The sequence below is a fragment of the Pelodiscus sinensis genome, chromosome 19 (assembly GCF_049634645.1).
Source record: "Pelodiscus sinensis isolate JC-2024 chromosome 19, ASM4963464v1, whole genome shotgun sequence".
Taxonomy (NCBI): Eukaryota; Metazoa; Chordata; order Testudines; family Trionychidae; genus Pelodiscus; species Pelodiscus sinensis.
In genome coordinates, this window is record NC_134729.1 from 273,934 (window position 1) to 290,670 (window position 16,737).

A 16,737-nucleotide genomic window follows, 5' to 3' on the forward strand; every position below is an offset into this window, starting at 1 on the left:
CTGACGGCCGGTCGGGTCTCTCCCTGGCTGGCGGCTTCCCCCGGCCTGGGCCCTGGCTCGGAGCCGGCATTTCTGCCATATTTCCACCGTGACAGAGCCCCACGCTGCGGGCGCTTTGCTTTAGGTCTCTCTGCTTCCTCAGCAAACCTCAGCCCCTCCCTGCGAGCGCGGCCCCCGGCACCGTGTGGGACCAGCAGCTCGGGCGCGTGGAGGCGGGAGCTGGGCGGAGCAATGGGCGTCGTGCCGCCACACCCCACCCCAGTGCACTGTGCCCAGCTGGCAGGGCGGACACCTCTGGGCAGTGGCTGTGGCAGAGAACAGGGCCTGCCCGTCCGAGCTTCGCTGAGGGGTTTGGCTGGGCCTGCCCCGAACCCCGCAATGCTCTGCCCCTGCCTCGTTGGATCCCGCTTCCCCCCTGATCCCCTCCCTGTCCCAGCTGTGAGGCCCTTCCCGCTGGGTCCACCGCTGCACGTTCCTTTGTCGCCCCTGCCCTGCGTCGCCTCGGCTCTAGCTTCCCTGCGGAGCGCCGGTATCCCGACGGCGCTCCCCGCGTTTCCGCAGCAAGCCCGCTGCCCCCAAACCAGGTGGGCGCGCTGTCCCGGCGCCTCTGCAGCCCCCATTGCACACGGGGCCTGGGGGCGGCGGGTGAGCTTGAAATGAAAGGCCCAAATAAGCTATTTCGAAATTGACCCCAAATAAGTGACACAGTTTGCATAGCTCGAGCTGTGCGGCCTATTTCAAGCTCTGGGTGCAGGGCAGACGCCCCCGGGCCCACATCTCCCCGTGCCGCAGCTTCTGTCTTCACCCTGCTGCTGTGTCCCTGGGCTCCCGAGGGGCGGCTGTGCCCAGGGCAGGACTGGACTCTGGGAGCAGGCTCCCCACAGCACTCGGGCCAGCCGCAGGGGGAGGGGTAGCTCAGTGGCTTGAGCATTGGCCTGCTAAACTCAGCGTGGTGAGCTCAATACTTGAGGGGGCCACTTAGGGATCTGGGGCAAATCTGTCCGGGGTGGTGCTGGGTCCTGCCGTGGGGGCAGGGGACTGGACTCCATGCTCTCCAGGTCCCTGCCAGCCCTAGGAGTTAGGTATCCCTCCAGATTTCCATTTCGGAACCCCCAGCGAGGAGGGGGCAGGTCAGAAGGGAGGCGCTCGCCATGCAGCACAGAGAGGCTCCATCGCGGCCGGGAAGTCAGGACTCCTGCTTCTATTCTGTCCCTGACTTGCTGCGTGGCTTTGGCTCAGTCCCAGCCCCTCCTGGGGTCTCAGTTTCCTCCTACGAAACTGCAGCCGCAGGGCCCATCTGCACTGCCGGGCAAGAGTCGAATTCAGATACAGGACTTGGGCTGTGTCGATTGTGCGGCAGCAGTCGGAGTGGTGCCGTGTGCCCGGCAGGAGGGCGAAGGAAGGGAGCTCTCCCTCCGCCCCGGGAAAAGGAGGGCTGCAGGAGTCGGCGTCAGTCCTCCAGCTCGACGTTATCTCGAAATAGCGGCCTGCCGCGCAGACGGGCACTTAGTTGTCCCAGAACAACGCTGCCGTGCGGACGCCCCCGAGGGACCGACGCCCTGGACGGTGCGGTAACGCCGACGGGCAGAACCGAACCGGCGACCTCTGGAGCCTCCGCCGCTTGCGCTAGAAGCCAGCGGGCTCCCGGCGAGCAGACTCGGGCGCTTTCGCTCGCTGCCCGTGGCCTCCGTGCCCCAGCGTGGGACGGGGCCCATTCGACCCAGCAAAGAGCTCTGCAGCAGCAGGTACAGACCGTGGCCGTGCAGACATTGCCCACTGGGTGGCAGCAGTGGTCCGTCTCCCCCCCCCACACCTCTGTCATTTCCCTCCCCCAGGCCTGCCCAGACTGCCAATTGCTGCTCAGCTCGGAGGGCTCCATCGAGTCACCAGCTCCCCCCCTGCCTGCAGGCGTCGCGCGGCCACAAGCCGCTCCTGGGAGCTGGGTAACGGGCTCCGAAACGCTCCCTGGGGCTCCGGAGAAACGCTCCCTGGGGCGGCAGGGCCTTGGAGCTCTCCGCCAGCATCCCCGGCTTGCTCCTGGCCCAGGCCCGCGACGGCGCCGTGCTGCAATGGACGGCCTGCGTTTCAAGCAATGCTCAGGCCCGGGGTGGGGGGTGTTCACGGCGGGGCCTGGCCTGGGGTTCTCTGGCACACAGATTCCAGAGGACCTTCGTGTGTTTGCGCAGGTATCTGCGCGCCTCCCCGGGCTGCAGCAAGCCACACACCTGACAGCTGTCGTGTGGCTGCTCCCTGCAGTCTAAGCGGCGCGGGTAACAGCTGCCGGCGGCGTTGGCTTCAGCAACCTGAAAACAAACACAGCGCCCTGGCAGGCTTGGATCCGGGTGTGCGCTAAAGCCCAAGGCGCTCCGCTGCCATCACCGTTACCCACGGGAGGGAGAGTAACACCCCCCCCCCGCGGGCTGCAGTCACATGCTGGCTTGCGGCATGGTCACACCTGGGCTGTGTCTACACTTGTGGGTTCTTGCGCAAGAATCTGCAGAGCGTCCACACTGCCCTCCCGCTCTTGCGCAAGGAAATGCACAGTACAGCGTGGTAAGAGATGGCTCCTTGCACAAGAGCTATGCTCTTTTTAACAGGTGTAAGCCCTTTTGCACAGGAGCTCTTGCACAAGAGGGCAGTGTGGACGCTCGGCAGGGATTTCTTGCACAAGAAAGCCCTTTGGCTAAAATGGCCACCAGAGCTTTCTTGCACAAGAGAGTGTCCACACTGCCATGGGCGCTCTTGTGCAAAAGCACAGCTCGCACATGGCAGCGTGAATGTTTTCTTGTGCAAGAACCCACGAGTGTAGACATCACCCTAGAGTGCAGGATGGGGGGGGGGACAGTCCTGGGGAGAGCACTCCGCTGCCCCCGAAACACTTTCTCTCCTACGTGTCCCATGCAAACTGGCCGGTTCAGTGACTCTCGGCTCCGAGCACCCAGGTTTGTCCTGAGTCGAAATGCTCCACTCCAGAGTTCAAGGGCTCGAGGGGTGACGGGAACGGAACATGTCTTACCAGTGCTGTCCTGTTGCCCCCGGGACCCCGCCAACTCTATCCAGAGCTCACGGCTGGCCTTTGCCGCAGTTCGGCCAGGTCTTCCCGGAGCTGCACGCCTGGGCGCCCCCACGTCCTGTCCCCTCTGCTTGCTTTCCCTTTGCCCTGCCGTGAGGCCTAATGCTTTTGGAGAATATCTAGATGGGGATAAAAAGTCTGGCTTTAAAACACAGCTGTCTGAAAACCCCGCGCCGGCCTGGCTCCTGGAGGTTAGCAGCCTGGCCAACCCCACGTGCTCAAACCCCATGAGTTAAGCCCCCCAAAACTCACAAGATTGGCTTCAAACCGGCGATTGTTTTCAGACAAATGCAGCTGGGGTTCTTGCCACTGGCCTGCTGGATTTGGAGCCTGTAGGCTAGAAACCGAGGCCACATCCAGACTTACCCGCCAGAGATCAACGTTCTGGTGTGTGATTAGTGGGTCTAGCAAAGCCAGGTAGATGGGGTCTATGTTACTGCAGCCGCTACAGCAGAGTAGTGTAGACAGAACCTCAGGGGCATGAACTCTCCACACTCCCAGCCATGTAGCTTTAGGTCGACCTACGTTTCAGGTGTAGACCAGGCCCGGGGTAGAAGCTGTTTAATGCTTTGAAAACCCTGCTTGCCCTTGACCTCCACCCTGGCTCCTCCCTAGCTGCGCTGGGCCCACGTTTCCTGCTGCTGTGAGGTGACACTTCAAACCCCCCAGGCGGGTACCAGGCCTGGGACAGAGGAAGTGAAACCGGCTTGAAATGCTGGAGGAAATGAAGCTGACTCGCCGGGTTTTGCTCCCTCGCAAGACGTGAAGTGAGAGATTCCGTGTGTGGCAACAGACTGAAGTATTATTGCAACCTTTCGTGGCCCTGATTCACGATATCTCTCTATCCCCACACCCCCTCTATCTATCGATCGATCCCCACACACACTATCTATCTATCCCCACACCCCCCTCTATCTAGCTATTGATCTATCCCCACACCCCCCTCTATCTATCGATCGATCCCCACACACACTATCTATCTATCCCCACACCCCCCTCTATCTAGCTATTGATCTATCCCCACACCCCCCTCTATCTATCCCCACACCCCCATCTTTACCCCCAAGTGAAGCACTGGAATGGGTTACCTAGGGAAATAGTGGAGTCTCCATCCATAGAGGTGTTTAAGTCTCGGCTTGACAAAGCCCTGGCTGGATTTAGTTGGGATTGGTCCTGCCTAGAGCAGGGGTCTGGACTTGATGACCTTCTGAGGTCTCTTCCAGATCTATCTATCTATCTATCTATCTATCTATCTATCTATCCCCACACATACCCCGTTACACAGGAGGTCAGACTAGGTGGTGCTTTCAGCCTTGCAATTTCTGCCTCCATGATCAGAGTTCCAAGAATCTCGTGATCTGTGCAGCTGGTTCCAGGGTTCTACAGCTGCTGCCTCCGCCTGTCCTTGCCCCCGGCTCCCTTGGCCCGATCCCAGGCCTCCAGAAGTTGTTAGGACTGAAGACTGCTCCATCAAACAGTAGCCTGGGAAGCCCAAAGGGCTACGTAGGATGCAGATGAGAAGTGGATGGCTTGGGGGGTTGGAAAAGGAACCAGCCTTCCAGATTAGATTTCCAGCAGTGGCTGTGAGTGGGGTGGGAGGCTGATTTAAAGGGGATGCTGAAGAAGCAAGGGGCAGCCTCCCTCCTTTCCGGAGGCTCACGTTGGACCCCTGGAATGACTAGTCCCTGGGCTGCTGGCTGAGATCTCGCCCAGGTCTGGAATGGCTGACGGCTGCTGCAGGTGTCCCACTGCATCAGCCACACGCCCAATGGCCATGAAGCCACCGGCTCTCGAACGGTCTCCACGGGCAGCCAAGCCCTGAGCGGGTCGTGGGGCTCCGTGGGGCAGGGCTCCACCTCGCTGATGGGAGGCGTGCGTCAGCAATTGGGGGACCAGATGCCTTTCCCTGCCCATCCGGCAGGCTGCACCCACGCTGCGTTCGCTCTCAACCCCATACGGCAGATGGGTGCCCCCCTTGTTAAATGCGGGCCCGGGGGCCTGGTCTGAAGGAGGAGCTGGCCCTCGGCGCCGTCTCTGCGTGTGAACTGCACATCGAGAATCTCTGCTCGACTGTCTGTGTCTACGCAGCAGAGCACCGGCGCCGCCAGCAATTCCACCCCCAGGGAGTGTCCGAGGGGGCGCCAGGATGCTCTAGCAGCTTTTGAAGTGCAGGTCTGATCCCGAGATAAAGCCAGAGGGGAGGGGGCTGGGGCAGGAGGGGGATGAAATAGGCGACTCCAGAGATCAAAGGATGGAGAGACACAGCGTGGAGGCTCCAGGAAGGGCCAGGGGCTGGCTCCTGTGGTTTAAAGGGGCGGTGCAAAGACAGCAGGCAGCGCCTTAGAGAGGCCTGAAAAGCTCCTTGGCCGGAACGGGGCCTCCTCCTCCTGCCCCCACACGGGGCGCGCAGGACTTCGACTGGGGTTGCTGCTAGCATCCCCCATGCCATATGCAGCCCGTTGTGCCGGGGCCTGCGAGGTACCTCCCTGCCCCAGAGAGCTCGCTGTCGGTGGGCCCACAAGGCAGATAGCGGTCTGGAAGGAGGCGGGAAACGGGTTGCCACTGCAAGGAAGAACCCAAGGCCTCCCTCCCCACCCCATGCCATCCCATGCACGCAGCCGTGGGCCCCACGGGTCCATCCCCACTTCTGTGGGGGCAGCGCGGGCCGTACATGTGTCCGCACGCAGCCTGAGCTTTTGGAACCACCGTGGCTGCCTTTTGAAGGGAGGCTGGGGGCCGCCATGTCCGGAGCAGCCCCTGGCTGTGGGGCTGGACAGCTCAGTGGCTGCCCAACGCTCTAGAGGATCTTGCTGGGGCGAATGCAGCCCTAGCTCAAAAGGACTTGCCCCAGCGGACGGCAGCCTGGCAGCACCTGGGGCTCCGACAGTTTCAGGTGTCTGTACCAGTCAGCAGAAGAGTGTGCGAGGCCCAGGGAGACCCTCCGCCCATCTCTAGGGGGATCACCCTGCCCCCGGGAGCTGTGGGGTAGGGGAGGACTGTTGAGGGGGGATCTAAGCTGAGTCTGCTGTGTAGCCAGGGGGAGTCTCTGGGGCAATAGCCTTTTTCACAAGTATGACAAGAAAACACAGGCAATGAAATAGCAAGGGGGTAGGGGGCTGGCCTGTCTGCTCAGCTCCCCTCCCAGTTCTCCAGTGAGGTGTACTGACCAGAATGGGGGTGGCGTGACTGAGCGTCAGGACTCCTGGGCAGTGTCCCCTGCAAGCTGGGTGCGAGTTGGGTAATTAGCAGAGCCCCCACCCACCCAAGCTAGGTTTTTTTGCACTGGTGGTGCACATGCCTGGGTGCACATAGAAAAATGTATTCCGCACAGGGGTGGAAAAGATCAGTGGGCACATTGCTCCTGGGTCCTGCTCCCAGGTTGGGATCTACTGTTTGGTGAGGTGGCTGCTCCCAGCTGTGTGTGTATGTGGGGAAATGGGCCTAGTGTTTAAATGGCCGGAGCCTTTCTGCACATATCACCTCGCATCCACAGACCCCTTCACCCCAGAACTCAGCACTTGCCCCATTTTACGAGAGACGGGAAACTGAGGCCAAGAAGAGCCTTGCTTGTGGTGACCCACAGCACTACAAACAGAGGCCCCCCCACTGGGGCGCTGGCCACTGGGCTACCCTGATGGCGGCTGGCTCCCAGGACGCTGGGGTTCTGGCTGGACACCGAGCTCCAGTGACTAGCGGAGCTGGGACAAGGCTGCGGGACTCCCGGTTGGCTGGAATCTCCCCCCGCCCCACCAGATCTGCCCTCCTGCTGCTGGCTCCAGGCACAGAGGCTGGGTAGGGGAGGGGCACCCTTCAGTCCAGATGGGCAAAGGGAAAGGAGGGTAATTGGGGGGAGGGGAAGCTGGCAGCGAAGGGGACAAATTGGATTCAGCAGTTTGCTGCTTCCTGCGGGGCAAAGCCAGCACTGAGAGAGGGCGAGCGGGGGGGGGCTGGGCGGAGGTGCCTGTCTCCGGCCTGGGAGGAATGCCAGGCCCATACCCACTCCCTGCGGGGAGGAGACAGGGGCTGGGCTAGCCTAGATGACTAGCTGAGCGGTGAGTCACCCACAGTGCTGGGGGGTGAGGAGGAGGGTTTGAATGGGGATTTCTAGTGTCTGTTCCCAGCTCAGGGAAGCAGAGTGGGCGGGGGGCTAGTGAGGGGACTGGGACTCAAAGCCTCTGAGCCCACCTGTGGGAGGGGAGAGGTGGCTAGCGGTTGGTGAGGGGAACAGGTGCCCTTGACTGCCTCAGATCCGGCTGTGATCTGTGCCCGGGGGGGGGGGGGGGGGGGGAGCGGAGAGTCACGAGAGCCGAACCATCATGCCTGGCGTTCCCAGGAGGCTGGGGGTCAGACTGCGAACGGCTGGGGCTAGAAACATAGGGCCCTCTCCAGTCCAGCCACGGGCCTGCCTGGACTTGGGTGGCAGCGGCAGCAGCGGGGGGGCGGGAACCTGCCACCTCTTGCTGAAAGAGGCTCGTAGCTGGCAGCTGCTCCCAGTAGCTGGGGCCACCCAGGTGTGGGTGTCTCTGCAGAGGCTGAGGGCAAGTCAGAACGGCTCTGGTGAGCAAGCTGCACCCTGCCTGGCTGCGGCTCTGGGCAGCCCTCCCAGAGGAGTGCTTCGAAAGCTGAACCCCACTGGGCCGTCCCTCTGCCTGCCAGCCCAGCCCCGAAGGCTGGCCCAGTCCTCAGAGGGAGGGGCGAGGGAGGCAGAGCCGGCAGCTCCACATGGCTTTGTTGTCCTTCTTTTGTAGGATCAACCCACTGGACAGGGCTTTAAAGAGACAGGGACCTTTGGGCACCACGGTGAGGGGTCGCTCCAGCTCAGCTGCCTAGGTCTTGGCTGCTAGGAACATAGGTTCCGAGAGTGGAAGATTCCCTGCCCTGTACAACACGGGCCAACCAGGGTTCCTAGGGCGTGTTCTAGGGAAAACACAAAGTGCGCCTTGAAATTCTCCCTCTATTGCTGTTTCACAGGGCTTATGCTCAGACGGCTGCATTATAGCACCTTGCTTTTACCTGCTGCTTTTCTCCTGCTCCCCTCATGCCCAGCCCCACACCATAGCCAGCACCCACCACCGGAAGCCTCATACGCCTGCACCAGGACTGAGCCCCCTCCCACACTCAGAACCCCTAGGCCCCACCCCGCCTCACAAGTTTTGTTAGGCGCACCAGTAAAAAGGTGATGTGTCACAGACTTTGAAGGCTGGTGTTATTACCCTGTTTCACAGAAGGGGAAACTGAGGCACAAAGCAGCAAAGTGGCTTGCCCACGGTGAGCCATCAGGCCAGTAGCAAAATCCAGGTCTTCTGAATCCCAGTCAAATGTGCTAGTCACTAGTAAATGCAGCCTCTCATACCATGTTGGCCAGCATGTCTCTGCAGGGCTGCCTTCTGCTGTGTACACAAGGGTGTCAGCATGACTGGACTCGGGAGACCTGCTTCCAGTTCCTGGTTCAACCACAGGATGATCTAGGTACAATTTTGTAAGTGTCCAAGGCCAAAGAATGTGGGTGAGGTAAACTGAGGCACGAAGGGCTCAGATAGCAGGTCACTAGTAGAACTAGGAGGAGCATCCAGGCTTTTGAGTATTCACCCACTAGTCCATTAGCTGCTTTTGATGTCATTATGCAAAGCACATACGACAGAAGCGTTATTTTCCCTATTTTACAAGTGGGGAAATTAGGGGCTATATTTTGAAAAGATCCCAGTCCCACTTAGGAACTTAAGTTAACGTGATCACATTTTTCTACAATACAAGAGCTGGGAGTAAAACCCATGTGTTTAATAGGGTGAATCAAAACTCATCCAGTTAGCCATACCAGACAATCTACCCAAGCTCCCTGGAAAAAACCAATAGGCGATCAGGTGGCGAAAGGCTGGATTCTAATTCATACTGGGGATGTTCAATTTCGATGAATTGGACAATCAAATAGTAATACAATTTGTATCGATTAGTTGATAAGGGTGACGCCGACTTTTAAGTGTAGCAACAGCCCCAGGGTAGTCTTTTCAAAGGCAAAAGTACTGCAGGGAGCCCGGGCCAGAGACGGACTCAAGCAGTCCCCCGCTGGCCTTGCGCTCCCCGTGGCATTTCAAAATGGCAGCGCCGCATGGAGCCTGGGTTCAGCGACCCCGCTGCTTTTTGTAATGATGCGTTCAACACGGCAGACCCAGGCTGGCCCAGGCTCCATACGACACTGCCACTTTGAAGCAGCCCCTCCTCTCCCCGATTGCTGCCTCTTTCTTATAGAGGCAGTGGGGGAGAGGGGAAGCAACTAGTCGACTAGGGTGTTGACTGTCCAATAAGCATTTGCTAATCGGATAATCAACAAGTCAGTCACGTCCCTAATTCATACACACAAGAGGGCAGAGATGAGGCTGGAGGCACAACCTTAATTTTGGCATTTGCTACTGACTGAGGGTTTCACTTTGCAAACTTAACAATGTGGTGAGTAGGTTTTGTTTTTGTGGCCCGAGACAAGGTGGACAAGGACCAGCTTTGTTGCTAAAAGGTACAAGCTTTCAGGCTCTGTAGAAGCTCTTCTTCAAGTGTTCCTGGGGGGTCTGTTGTGTGTAAGATACACTCATAGACACATCAGCAGCTTTCACCAAGTCTCTCCAATGGGAGGCCTTGTGCAAAGGGTGCCTAAATCCCCTAGGCAAGGGCAACACTACCAATGTTTGCCAGCATAGCCATGTCAGTTAGGGGTGTGTGGCTTTCTGAGACATACTGGCAAGAGCCCTAGTGTAGAAGTGGTGATACCTGCGTAAAAGTGCTCTTTCTGGTATAGCCTATTTTGCTCACTGTCCCTCCATGAGGAGAGTCCTCGAGTGCACCTAACCGGGAAGGCTGTGCTGGAAATGCCTGGGATAATCTAGGTCTCAGACAGCTTTGGAAATCTCAGCCTTAATAAATAAAGCCCCCTAGCCGTTGCGGTTTGGAGGCAAATTGTCTCTCTGTTGGCGATTAGCCAGGATGGCAGGAATGGTGTCCTTAGCCCCTGTGGCCAGAGGCTGGGAATGAACAGCGGGGGAGGGATCACTTGGTGGCTGCCTGTTCTGTTCCCTCCCTCTGGGGCACCCAGCATCAGAAGACAGGCCCCTGGGCTAGAGGGTCCTTTGGTCTGACCCAGTGTGGTCGGTCTGATGTTGTCTGTGCTATAGAGAGGGGAAACTGAGGCACCGACTGGTCTTGACTTACCCAGCACACCAATGGTGGGGCTGGAGAGAGGATGTGGATTTCCTGACTCCCAGTTCTGTTCTTTAACCTCGTCCTTCCTTCCCTCACTGATAACGATTTAATGCAGTAATAGGAGTGGGATGTTATTTAACTCTGCAAACCCTCTTGGGATACATACGGCTGGCATGACAGACGCACAGCAGACCGAAGCTGTGCTGTAATAAATCGCTAGTCATCCCACTGAGTCGTGGGCTGCAGATGGGGAAAAAAAACTTCTTTGAGGCAATTCTAGGGAGAAAAGCAGACTCTAAATCCCGGCCTCTCTGGGGTTACAGGCCATTGTGTTTGGCTAGTAAGTAAAAGCCTGGCGGTTTGAGACCATGCAGCAAGGCCAGAGCCTTGGGTTTTCTTTGGGAGACAGAATGGCTAGTGATTAGGAGCACTGAGGCTGTCTACACTACAGCCTATGTCACCATAATGAAGGTCACTTTGAGGTAGGGAAATATAACACCCTCCGACAAAGGTGTCAGAGCCTTCACAAAAGTGGGAGGCCGGGGACCCCACCCCACAAAGCTCTGGACTCGCCCCCCAGCCCACCCTTCTTCCCCCCCCACGGCTCTATGCTCGCCAGGCCAGGGAGTGGGGCTTTGGGGGTGGGATAGAGGAAATGGGGGGGGGGGGGGAGGTTCCACCCTGCCAATTCTCCCTGTGTTTTATTTCTTTAAAAACCTCCCTCTGTCTGATCCATTCTAGCACTCCTAATGTCTTCACGGTCTACCTCACCGTGGACACACGGCGCTACTCCCTCACCTTTGCCTTTATTTCTGCCTTTTCTGATGAAGCCAGGGCCCTTCAGTACCTGCCCGACAGTCACAGAATCATAGACAGCTAGAACAGGAAGGGACCTCCAGAAGTCATGAGTACTGTGCCAGCAGCTTTCTCTTATCCCCGCACTGCCTGGTTTCACTTCCCACACCAGGAGTTCTCATTCTGTTACCCAGGCTCCTTGCAAACTTCTTGGCATCACCCACATTCCTTGCTCAATCGGGTACAGTCATTTAGCTGCCCCTCTCTGACAGGTATCTGTATGATCCTTCCTCTCAACGCCCATTCCCATTGTCCATTGCTGTTCCTTTTTCCATTGCTGCACCCTCTCTTACCTGAGTGTCCACTCTCAATATTAAGCCAGATTTCTCAATGTTAAATCAAGTGTAGCAATTACCTGAGCATCTCCCAACTGGTTTCCCAGAATTCCTAGCTCAAAGCTCTTCAATCAGTTGTGTCAGCCTCCATATAAAAAGGAAGCCTATTTCCTTCCCTACTCAAGTCCTCTGTCCGTGAATACCTCCCAGTACTCAAACATCCCACAAAATCCCTCCTAATAGCAGCACTGCTATCTCTTGATCATCACGGCCTTGTTTTTCCCTGTTTTCGTCTTGCAGGGACAGGCAAAATCCCACTAGAGATCACCGGAGCCTCCGTTTCTTTAAGCATCTTCCCTCACCTGGCATAGTTTCCCTTACTACATTCAAATCTCTCTAAAATTTCCTTCTCTTGTGAACCCTCCAGAAGACAACAACTAGAGGCTGGGTGTGCTCTGGCTGTTGCTTATTAAAATTACACCATCATCGGCACGGTTGTCTTGAGCACTTCCATCTGTTTGTTATATCCACCCACTGTCTCTCAGCTCCGTTGGAAGCTCTTTGGGGCAGGCACCTTGTTTTTGTTATGGGTATGTCTAGTGCCTCACTTGATCAATGACTGGGGCCTCTTGCCACCACAGTAATAACAGTAATGAGACCCAATTTGACTTTTTGCTTGTACCAGATCCTTGTACTTTAAAAGGCCATCGTAATCACTCAGGCTGTTGCAATCTCTTGGCTGTGGCATGCTCTTATTGGTCTTCTGCTGTTCTCTGATCTCTGGGAGTGAAAAAAAACCCAACAAAAGCCAGTCGGCGGTAGAGTGAGGTCATATTTAGTGACGGCAGAATTTCCCAGCTGCTGAGAGAGAAAAAAAAGGCAAACTGCAGTTGGTCTTAAGACTGTGTTCAGATCCTTCTCCAAGAGATTCAGTCAAGAAGCATTGAGAGGGTTCAGACCACGATTTGTACCTTTGACCTCTTGATCTCAATGAAGCCTCCAAAATCAACATGAAGAGAATGTTTCATTCCATCTCATCCACATCAGGAAACGGCTGCAGAACTGTTCCACTCGCAGTGTGGCCCAGGCTTACTCAAGACCTCAAGCTGTCTGCAAGCCTTACCATTCTCAATCACCTCCACTTCTTACGTTGGCGTGTTGGATTTCCACTTGGCATTAGTGCAGCAGTGCTCTAGCTTCTGACCTGGAGCTGCTAGCAGCACACAATAAGAAGTGTGTGAAAGCATCGAGAACAGCTGCAGAAAACTGCCAGCCAACTGCTCCAGCTCCCATGGGTTAACCTTAACCAGTAAACCCATTAAACATTCACACCCCTACAGCCAAGCAACAGCCAAGGTGTCTTCATGTCTCTACCTAGGGTCCATTCATCTGAGCTAAGGGTGAACTCCACCCCTTCCACACCTCATTTGTTAAAAGAAGTGCCAATTTCACCTTCCTTGGCTCCATTGAATGTCACAATATTAAGATAAACAAGAAACAACATACCATTCGGAAGCAATGCAGAAATTCATCCATGCTGGAACGCCAGCCTCATGTTTATGAAACAAACCCATGCTATTTTGAGTTTTTCTTAAAGCCCCAGCTTCTGAAGTCTCCGATTAGATGAGACTCAATCTTAGCTTTCATTTAAAAAGTAATATTGTGGCCTTCATCATTGTAAAAGCTTGAAAACATGAAGTGAGCATCGCTTACAGGTTCAAAAACCAAGAGGCAAAGAAAAAGACGACGTATCATTCTGAAGCCAAATTGAAGATTTTGGGGAGCCAGAGTCATGATTTTTGGGTGGCTCCTTAGGCAGGTGGGTAGGAAAGAACATGATGTCTATTCTCATACAGTGCTGGGCCTGACCTTCCAGTGAGGCCTGGCAGGGAAATTGTTCTGCACCCTAAGGTGGGCCCAGACTCCTGAAAAACACTCGGTAGCAGCATATTAAAGGACACAGGATAAGGTGACAACTGAGGCAACACCATGGTGTTTCGGGGGAGTGAGGAGTGGTGTGGAGAAAGTCTCAGGGGGATGCATGACTTCCAGGAAAATTTCTAGGGAAACACGTTAGCTTCTTCAAGTCCTGTGGCACCTTAAAGACTAATAGATTTATTTGGGCATAAGCTTTCATGAGCAAAATGCCACTTTTGTCAGACATGGTAACCGGCTCTATAGGGTTGCCAGATGATTTCAACAAAAATACTGGACATACTTGACATTACATCACAATCTATATTACATCTTATTTAGAAAATACCGGACATTTGTATTTTCTCATTTATATTTTTTTCAAGTTGTTTTCTGAACAGAAAGCTCAAATACTGGACTGTCCGGTTCAAAACCAGACACCTGGCAACCCTAGCTCTGGGGGGTTGTACTGTTGTGACAGAGACTAGGGAAAAAGCTGTTGCGACGGGGTATAAGGGGAATGGGTTGCTGCCAGAGTCATGTGCCCGCTATGGGGACAGGGTCTGAAGATGTGCTGTGCTGAGCACTCTGGGTGACGAGCCGATAACAGGTCTGTCAAAGTGAGTTTTTAGCCCATAAAACTTATGCTCAAATAAATCTGTTAATCTTTAAGGGTGTGTCTACACAGCAAAGTTATTTCAGAACAACAGGGTGTTATTCCAAAATAACTATGTGAGCATCTACACTGCAATTCCATTATTTTGAAATAATTTTGAAATAACGGATGGTTACTCCGACTTCTGTAAACCTCATTCTACAACACTCTGGTCATCTGAAGAAGTGGGCTGTGTCCACAAAAGCTCATGATACCATCTGCATGTTTTGTTAGTCTTTAAAGTGCTTCCAGACTATTTGTTGTTTTTTAAGTTTATCTATGAAGAATAATGCCTATTCCGAAATAGCTATTTCCAAATAGCTGTAGATGCTCCACTTGTGCTATTTTGAAATAGCCCCCACCAGGGCCATTCTAAGTTATTCCTCCTGGGGCTCCAAATCAAGATGGCACACATCTACATTAGGCAAGCCAGCTTTGGACTAATTTTGAGGTTTCCCTGCAGTGTAGCTGTGCTATTTTGAAAATAAGCTATTTTGGAATAACTATTCCAGAAGAGCTTATTCCTAAATAACTGTGTAGTGTAGATGTACCCTAAGGTGCCACAGGACACCTCATTGTTTTTGTGGATACAGAGTAATACTTGTTAGCATCTTGAGAGAAAATGGAGTGGGTGTCTGAGGGGCATAGCTGTGTCTCAGTGTGTTGTGTCAATTTTTTGATGGGAGGTGTGCCATCTCAGAATACCATGTCTGTAGCCTGAGAAGACAAGGAGGGGCTTGCAAGGACACTACGATGTCCAATAATAATGTCTTGCGATGACAAGAATAAGTGAATCTTGAGGAGACGGGTGTAGTAGTCCCAATGGGATATGGAGGGTGACACACTTGTGAGATGCTGAGATGTTCAGTGGTGGAAAGACTGCAGGACTGTAATGTTTCTGGGTGACAACACTGTGTTCATGGGTGATGTGGCTGTAGAGTGGGGACAGTCAAAAGAACATAAGAATGGCCACATTGGGTCAGACCAAAGGTCCATCTAGCCCCGTATCCTGTCTTGCGACAGTGGCCCATGCCAGATGCCCTAAGGGTGTGAACAGAACAGCGAATCATCAAGTGACTCATCCCTGTTGCTCACTCCCACCTTCTGACAAACAGAGGATGGGGTCACCCTCTCTGCCCATCATGGCTAATAAGTATAGATGGACCTAACCTCCATGAATTCATGTAGCTCCTCTTCGAACCCTGTTCAAGCCCTGGTCTTCTCAACATCCTGTGGCAGGGAGTTCCACAGGTGGACTGTGTCCCCCACACTGGCAGGGCGGAGGCACAGGCTGTCCTGACAGGCACTCAGGGTGTTGTGGGGGGAGGGGCTGACACGACAGGCTCTTGGGAGGGTTGTTGCGAAGGGGTCCTGGGGGAAGGGTGGCCCTACCAGTGACAGGATCAGGTGGGGAGGTGCAATGGGGGGGTCGGGGGAGCCATGGTGAAAGGGGCGGGGGAGGTGACAGGCGGAGGGTGGTGTACTGGGGAAGGGGGGCCATGGTGACGAGGCGGGGGGAGGGGCGCTCGGGAGGAGGGGGGCGATGGTGACGGGGCGGGGGCGGTGACAGCGGGGGGAGGGGCGCTGGGGGGCAGGGTGACGAGGCGGGGGCGGTGACAGCGGGGGGAGGGGCGCTGGGGGGCAGGGTGACGAGGCGGGGGCGGTGACAGCGGAGGGAGGGGCGCTGGGGGGCAGGGTGACGAGGCGGGGGCGGTGACCACGGGGGGAGGGGGGCCGGGGGGGCAGGGTGACGAGGCGGGGGCGGTGACAGCGGAGGGAGGGGCGCTGGGGGGACAGGGTGACGAGGCGGGGGCGGTGACCGCGGGGGGAGGGGCGCTGGGGGGACAGGGTGACGAGGCGGGGGCGGTGACCGCGGAGGGAGGGGCGCTGGGGGGACAGGGTGACGAGGCGGGGGCGGTGACCGCGGGGGGAGGGGCGCTGGGGGGGCAGGGTGACGAGGCGGGGGCGGTGACGAGGCGGGGGGAGGGGCGCTGGGGGGGGTCGGGGGGGCAGGGTGACGAGGCGGGGGCGGTGACCGCGGGGGGAGGGGCGCTGGGGGGGCCATGGTGACAGCGGGGGGAGGGGCGCTGGGGGGGGGGGCCGGGGGGCAGGGTGACGAGGCGGGGGCGGTGACAGCGGGGGGAGGGGCGCTGGGGGGGGGGCCGGGGGGCAGGGTGATGAGGCGGGGGCGGTGACAGCGGGGGGAGGGGCGCTGGGGGGGCCGGGGGGCAGGGTGATGAGGTGGGGGCGGTGACAGCGGGGGGAGGGGCGCTGGGGGGGCAGGGTGACGAGGCGGGGGGAGGGGCGCTGAGGGAGCCGGGGGGAGGGTGACGAGGCGGGGGCGGTGACAGCGGGGGGAGGGGCGCTGAGGGAGCCGGGGGGAGGGTGACGAGGCGGGGGCGGTGACAGCGGGGGGAGGGGCGCTGGGGGGGGGGCCGGGGGGCAGGGTGATGAGGCGGGGGCGGTGACAGCGGGGGGAGGGGCGCTGGGGGGGCCGGGGGGCAGGGTGATGAGGTGGGGGCGGTGACAGCGGGGGGAGGGGCGCTGGGGGGGCAGGGTGACGAGGCGGGGGGAGGGGCGCTGAGGGAGCCGGGGGGAGGGTGACGAGGCGGGGGCGGTGACAGCGGGGGGAGGGGCGCTGGGGGGGGGCCGGGGGGCAGGGTGACGAGGCGGGGGCGGTGACAGCGGGGGGAGGGGCGCTGGGGGGGGGCCGGGTGACAAGGCGGGGGGAGGGGCGCTGGGGGGGCCGGGTGACGAGGCGGGGGGAGGGGCGCGCT